We start from the raw sequence: 8,647 nt of genomic DNA on the forward strand, positions 1-8,647 counted from the left end.
CCTCCCGAAACACTTTCGGTGTCCAAACATAGTCATCCAATATATCGATCTTTACGTCTCGACCATTTCGAGACTCCTCGTCATGTCCGTGATCATATCCGGGACTCCGAACTACCTTCGGTACATCAAAACACAAAAACTCATAATACCGATCGTCACCAAACTTTAAGCGTGCGGACCCTACGGGTTCAAGAACTATGTAGACATGATAGAGACACATCTCCGGTCAATAACCAATAGCGGAACCTAGATGCTCATATTGGTTCCCACATATTCTATGAAGATGTTTATTGGTCAAACCGTATAACAACATATGTTGTTCCCTTTGTCATCGGTATGTTACTTGCCCGAGATTCGATCGTCGGTATCTCAATACCTAGTTCAATCTCGTTACCGGCAAGTCTCTTTACTCGTTACATAATGCATCATCCCGCAACTAACTCATTAGCTACATTGCTTGCAAGGCTTATAGTGATGTGCATTACCGAGAGGGCCCAGAGATACCTCTCCAACAATCGGAGTGACAAATCCTAATCTTGAAATACGTCAACTCAACAAGTACCTTCGGAGACACCTGTAGAGCACCTTTATAATCACCCAGTTACGTTGTGACATTTGGTAGCACACAAAGTGTTCCTCCGGTAAGCGGGAGTTACATAATCTCATAGTCATAGGAGCATGTATAAGTCATGAAGAAAGCAATAGCAACATACTAAACGATCAAGTGCTAAGCTAACGGAATGGGTCAAGTCAATCACATCATTCTTCTAATGATATGATCCCATTGATCAAATGATAACTCATATCTATGGTTAGGAAACTGAACCATCTTTGATCAATGAGGTAGTCAAGTAGAGGCATACTAATGACTCTATGTTTGTCTATGTATTCACACATGTATTATGTTTCCTGTTAATACAATTCTATTATGAATAATAAACATTTATCATGATATGAGGAAATAAATAATAAGTTTTTTATTGCCTCTAGGGCATATTTCTTTCAGTCTCCCACTTGCACTAGAGTCAATAATCTAGATTACACAGTAATGATTCTAACACCCATGGAGACTTGGTGCTGATCATGTTTTGCTCGTGGAAGAGGCTTAGTCAATGGGTCTGCAACATTCAGATCCGTATGTATCTTGCAGATCTCTATGTCTCCCACCTGGACTTGGTCCTGGATGGAATTGAAGCGTCTCTTGATGTGTTTGGTTCTCTTGTGAAATATGGATTCCTTTGCCAAGGCAATTGCACCAGTATTGTCACAAAAGATTTTCATTGGACCCGATGCACTAGGTATGACACCTAGATCGGATATGAACTCCTTCATCCATACTCATTCATTTGCTGCTTCCGAAGCAGCTATGTACTCCGCTTCACACGTAGATCCCGCCACGACGCTTTGTTTAGAACTGCACCAACTGACAGCTCCACCGTTCAATATAAACAAGTATCCGGTTTGCGATTTAGAATCGTCCGGATCAGTGTCAAAGCTTGAATAGTGTAACCATTTACGACTAGCTCTTTGTCACCTCCATAAACGAGAAACATATCCTTAGTCCTTTTCTGGTACTTCAAGATGTTCTTGACCGATGTCCAGTGATCCACTCCTGGATTACTTTGGTACCTCCCTGCTAAACTAATAGCAAGGCACACATCAAGTCTAGTACACAACATTGCATACATGATAGAGCCTATGGCTGAAGCATAGGGAACATCTTTCATTTTCTCTCTATCTTCTGCAGTGATCGGGCATTGAGCCTGACTATACTTCACACCTTGTATTATAGGCAAGAACCCTTTCTTTGCTTGATCCATTTTGAACTTTTCAAAACTTTATCAAGGTATGTACTTTGTGAAAGTCCAATTAAGCGTCTTGATCTATCTCTATAGATCTTGATGCCCAATATATAAGCAGCTTCACCGAGGTCTATCATTGAAAAACTTTTATTCAAGTATCCTTTTATGCTGTCCAGAAATTCTATATCATTTCCAATCAACAATATGTCGTCCACATATAATATTAGAAATGCTACAGAGCTCCCACTCACTTTCTTGTAAATACAAGCTTCTCCAAAAGTCTGTATAAAACCATATGCTTTGATCACACTATCAAAGCGTTTATTCCAACTCCGAGAGGCTTGCACCAGTCCATAAATGGATCGCTGGAGCTTGCACACTTTCTTAGCACCTTTTGGATCAACAAAACCTTCTGGTTGCATCATATACAACTCTTCTTCTAGAAATCCATTCAGGAATGCAGTTTTGACATCCATTTGCCAAATTTCATAATCATAAAATGCGGCAATTGCTAACTTGATTCGGACAGACTTAAGCATTGCTACGGGTGAGAAAGTCTCATCGTAGTCAACCCCTTGAACTTTTCGAAAATGTTTCGCAACAAGTCGAGCTTTGTAGACAGTAACATTACCATCAGTGTCAGTCTTCTTTTTGAAGATCCATTTATTCTCGATGGCTTGCCGATCATCGGGAAAGTCAACCAAAGTCCACACTTTGTTCTCATACATGGATCCCATCTCAGATTTCATGGCCTCAAGCCATTTTGCGGAATCTGGGATCATCATCGCTTCCTCATAGTTCATAGGTTGCCATGGTCAAGTAACATGACCTCCAGAATAGGATTACCGTACCACTCTGGTGCAGATCTTACTCTGGTTGACCTACGAGGTTCGGTAGTAACTTGATCTCAAGATTCATGATCAATATCATTAGCTTACTCACTACTTGGTGTAGGCATCACAGGAACCGGTTTCTATGATGAACTACTTTCCAATAAGGGAGCAAGTACAGTTACCTCATCAAGTTCTATTTTCATCCCACTCACTTCTTTCGAGAGAAACTCCTTCTCTAGAAAGGATCCATTCTTAGCAACGAATGTCTTGCCTTCGGATCTGTGATAGAAGGTGTACCCAACAGTTTCCTTTGGGTATCCTATGAAGACACATTTCTCCGATTTGGGTTCGAGCTTATTAGGTTTAAGCTTTTCCACATAAGCATCGCAACCCCAAACTTTAAGAAACGACAACTTTGGTTTCTTGCCAAATCATAGTTCATAAGCCATCATCTCAACGGATTTTGATGGTGCCCTATTTAACGTGAATGCAGCCGTCTCTAAAGCATAACCCCAAAATGACAGCGGTAAATCAGTAAGAGACATCGTAGATCGCACCATATCTAGTAAAGTACGATTATGACGTTCGGGCACACCATTAAGTTGTGGTGTTCCGGGTGGCGTGAGTTGCGAAACTATTCCGCATTGTTTCAAATGTAGACCAAACTCGTAAATCAAATATTCTCCTCCACGATTAGATCGTAGAAACTTTATTTTCTTGTTACGATGATTTTCCACTTCACTCTGAAATCCTTTGAACTTTTCAAATGTTTTAGATTTATGTTTCATTAAGTAGATATACCCATATCTACTCAAATCATCTGTGAAGGTGAGAAAATAACGATACCCTACCGCGAGCCCCAATATTCATTGGACCACATACATCAGTATGTATGATTTCCAATAAATCTTTTGCTCGCTCCATAGTTCCATAGAATGGTGTTTTAGTCATCTTGCCCATGAGACATGGTTCGCAAGTACCAAGTGATTCATCGTCAAGTGATTCGAGAAGTCCATCAGTATGGAGTTTCTTCATGCGCTTTACACCAATATGACCCAATCGGCAGTGCCACAAATAAGTTGCGCTATCATTATCAACTCTGCATCTTTTGGTTTCAACATTATGAATATGTGTATCACTACTATCGAGATTCTACGAAAATAGACCACTCTTCAAGGGTGCATGACCATAAAATATATTACTCATATAAATAGGACAACCATTATTCTCAGATTTAAATGAATAACCGTCTCGCATCAAACAAGATCCAGATATAATGTTCATGCTCAACGCTGGCACCAAATAACAATTATTCAGGTCTAAAACTAATCCCGAAGGTAGATGTAGAGGTAGCATGCCGACGGCGATCACATCGACTTTGGAACCATTTCCCACGCGCATCGTCACCTCGTCCTTAGCCAGTCTTCGCTTAATCCGTAGTCCCTGTTTCAAGTTGCAAATATTAGCAACAGAACCAGTATCAAATACCCATGTGCTACTGCGAGCTTCGGTAAGGTACACATCAATAACATGTATATCACATATACCTTCGTTCACCTTGCCATCCTTCTTATCTGCCAAATACTTGGGGCAGTTCCGCTTCCAGTGATCAGTCTGTTTGCAGTAGAAGCACTCAGTCTCAGGCTTAGGTCCAGACTTGGGTTTCTTCTCTTAAGCAGCAACTTGTTTGCCGTTCTTCTTGAAGTTCCCCTTCTTCTTCCCTTTACCCTTTTTTCTTGAAACTGGTGGTCTTGTTGACCATCAACACTTGATGCTCCTTCTTGATTTCTACCTCCGCGGCCTTTAGCATTGCGAAGAGCTCAAGAATTTTCTTGTTCATCCCTTGCATATTATAGTTCATCACGAAGCTCTTGTAGCTTGGTGGCAGTGATTGAACAATTCTGTCAATGACACTATCATCTGGAAGATTAACTCCTAGTTGAATCAAGTGATTGTTATACCCAGACATTTTGAGTATATGTTCACTGACAGAACTACTCTCCTCCATCTTGCAGCTATAGAACTTATTGGAGACTTCATATCTCTCAATTCGAGCATTTGCTTGAAATATTAACTTCAACTCCTGGAACACCTCATATGCTCCATGACGTTCAAAACATCGTTGAAGTCCCGGTTCTAAGACATAAAGCATGGCACACTGAACTATCGAGTAGTCATCAGCTTTGCTCTGCCAGACATTCTTAACGTCGTCAGTTGCATCTGCAGCAGGCCTGGCACCTAGCGGTGCTTCCACGACGTAATTATTCTGTGCAGCAATGAAGATAATCCTCAAGGTACGGACCCAGTCCGTGTAATTGCTACCATCATCTTTCAACTTTTCCTTCTCAAGGAACGCATTAAAATTCAACGGAACAACAGCACGGGCCATCTATCTACAACAACATAGACAAGCAAAATACTATCATGTACTAAGTTCATGATAAATTTAAGTTCAATTAATCATATTACTTAAGAACTCCCACTTAGATAGACATATCCCTAATCATCTAAGTGATCACGTGATCCGAATCAACTAAACCATAACCAATCATCACGTGAAATGGAGTAGTTTTCAATGGTGAACATCACTATGTTGATCATATCTACTATATGATTCACGCTCGACCTTTCGGTCTCAGTATTCCGAGGCCATATCTGCATATGCTAGGCTCGTCAAGTTTTACCCGAGTATTCTGCGTGTGCAAGACCGGCTTGCACTCGTTGTAGATGAACGTAGAGCTTATCACACCTGATCATCATGTGGTGTCTCGGCACGACGAACTTTGGCAACGGTGCATACTCAGGGAGAACACTTTTATCTTGAAATTTAGTGAGAGATCATCTTATAATGCTACCGTCGATCAAAGCAAAATAAGATGCATAAAGGATAAACATCACATGCAATCAATATAAGTGATATGATATGGCCATCATCTTGTGCTTGGGATCTCCATCTCCGAAGCACCATCATGATCACCATCGTCACCGGCGTGACACCTTGATATCCATTGTAGCATCCTTGTCGTCTCGCCAACTATTGCTTCTACGACTATCGCTACCGCTTAGTGATAAAGTAAAGCAATTACAGGGTGATGGCATTGCATACAATAAAGCGACAACCATATGGCTCCTGCCAGTTGCCGATAACTCTGTTACAAAACATGATCAGCTCATACAATAAAATTTAGCATCATGTCTTGACCATATCACATCACAACATGCCCTAAAAAAACAAGTTAGATGTCCTCTACTTTGTTGTTGCAAGTTTTACGTGGCTGCTACGGGCTGAGCAAGAACCATTCTTACCTACGCATCAAAACCACAACGATAGTTCGTCAAGTTAGTGTTGTTTTAACCTTCTCAAGGACCGGGCGTAGCAACACTCGATTCAATAAAGTTGGAGAAACTGACACCCGCCAGCCACCTTTGTGCAAAGCACGTCGGTAGAACCAGTCTCGCGTAAGCGTACGCGTAATGTCGGTTCGGGCCGCTTCGTCCAACAATACCGCCGAACCAAAGTATGACATGCTGGTAAGCGGTATGACTTGTATCGCCCAAAACTCACTTGTGTTCTACTCGTGCATATAACATCTACGCATAAACCTGGCTCAGATGCCATAGTTGGGGAACATAGTAATTTCAAAAAAAAATCCTACGCACACGCAAGATCATGGTGATGCATAGCAACAAGAGGGGAGAGTGTTGTCCACGTACCCTCGTAGACCATAAGCAGAAGCGTTAGCACAACGCGGTTGATGTAGTCGTACGTCTTCACGATCTGACCGATCCAAGTACCGAACGTACGCCGCCTCCGAGTTCAGCATTCAGCTCGATGACGTCCCACGAACTCCGATCCAGCAGAGCTTTGTGGGAGAGTTTCGTCAACACGACAGCGTGATGACGGTGTTGATGATGCTACCGATGTAGGGCTTTGCCTAAGCACCGCTATGATATTATCGAGGTGGAATATGGTGGAGGGGGGCACCGCACACGGCTAAGAGATCAATGATCAATTGTTGTGTCTAGAGGTGCCCCCTGCCCCTGTATATAAAGGAGCAAGGGGGAGGCGGTCGGCCAGGAGGAGGGCGCGCCAAGGGGGGAGTCCTACTCCCACCGGGAGTAGGACTCCACCTTTCCATGTTGGAGTAGGAGAAGGAAAGGAAGGAAGAGGGGAGGAGAAGGAAAGAAGGGGGGCGCCGCCCCCTCCTCGTCCAATTCGGACTAGAGGGGGAGGGGGGCGCGGCAGCCCTGGCCGCCCCTCCTCTTCTCCCACCAAGGCCCATTAGGCCCAATATACTCCCCCGAGGGGGGGGGGTCCGGTAACCCCCCGGTACTCCGGTAAATGTCTGAAACCTCCTGAAACACTTTCCGTGTCCGAATATAGTCATCCAATATATCGATCTTTACGTCTCGACCATTTCGAGACTCCTCGTCATGTCCGTGATCATATCCGGGACTCCGAACTACCTTCGGTACATCAAAACACAAAAACTCATAATACCGATCGTCACCAAACTTTAAGCGTGCGGACCCTACGGGTTCAAGAACTATGTAGACATGACCGAGACACGTCTCCGGTCAATAACCAATAGCGGAACCTGGATGCTCATATTGGTTCCCACATATTCTACGAAGAACTTTATCGGTCAAACCGTATAACAACATACATTGTTCCCTTTGTCATCGATATGTTACTTGCCCGAGATTCGATCGTCGGTATCTCAATACCTAGTCCAATCTCGTTACCGGCAAGTCTCTTTACTCGTTACGTAATGCATCATCCCACAACTAACTCATTAGCTACATTGCTTGCAAGGCTTATAGTGTTGTGCATTACCGAGAGGGCCCAGAGATACCTCCCCAACAATCGGAGTGACAAATCCTAATCTCGAAATACGTCAACTCAACAAGTACCTTCGGAGACACCTATAGAGCACCTTTATAATCACCTAGTTACGTTGTGGCATTTGGTAGCACACAAAGTGTTCCTCTGGTAAGCGGGAGTTATATAATCTCATAGTCATAGGAACATGTGTAAGTCATGAAGAAAGCAATAGCAACATACTAAACGATCAGGTGCTAAGCTAACGGAATGGGTCAAGTCAATCACATCATTCTTCTAATGATGTGATCCCATTGATCAAATGATAACTCATATATATGGTTAGGAAACTCAACCATCTTTGATCAATGAGCTAGTCAAGTAGAGGCATACTAGTGACACTATGTTTGTCTATGTATTATGTTTCCGATTAATACAATTCTAGCATGAATAATAAACATTTATCATGATATGAGGAAATAAATAATAACTTTATTATTGCCTCTAGGGCATATTTCCTTCAAATGGGAGGTACCTATAGGATCCATGGAGGATATTAGTAGCATTATATTGAAGAGAGAAAGAGGGAAAATTCACTACAGAAAGATCCAAAATTTGTGCGTCTCCAGGCCTCACAGCCTTCTTCAACTTGCTGCCTCCCTCACCCGACCGCTCATGTTATGGGAGAGAGAGACATCGAGAAGGCAAGTAACAGGAAGGTCTATGAAGGGGAGAAGATTGTGCGGTATTTTTGGTGTCGGTTGGAGAAAGAAAAAGTTGAATTAAAAAGATCTGGCACTTTTACTTTGCTAGGGGAGCAAATGGTTGTTCGACGGTTACTGTTGGAACAGACACCAATTTTATTATTTTTGAGATTTGCAACACTTCATTGATTTATGTGGATGTTCAAAGGAATACTAAATGTGTCATCGGGATGAATAAGCCACAGAGGGCGACCCTGAGCAAGCACAGTGGAGTGTCTGTCAAGACTATGAGATTCACTATTTGAAGCTCTCCCTTTAAAAGAGACTAGGCAAGTAACTAAGGGACTAGCTCTAGTTCTAAATTCTTTAAGAATGGCCTCATAACTACCTCCTCTTCCCCCTCTCCCGCTAGACCCAAAACCACTAAATTCCACACCTACAGCCAGCCTAGCAACCACTTCTATATAAGGCAGCCATCCCCTTCCG

The sequence above is a fragment of the Triticum aestivum genome, chromosome 7B, assembly GCF_018294505.1.
Source record: "Triticum aestivum cultivar Chinese Spring chromosome 7B, IWGSC CS RefSeq v2.1, whole genome shotgun sequence".
Classification (NCBI taxonomy): Eukaryota; Viridiplantae; Streptophyta; class Magnoliopsida; order Poales; family Poaceae; genus Triticum; species Triticum aestivum.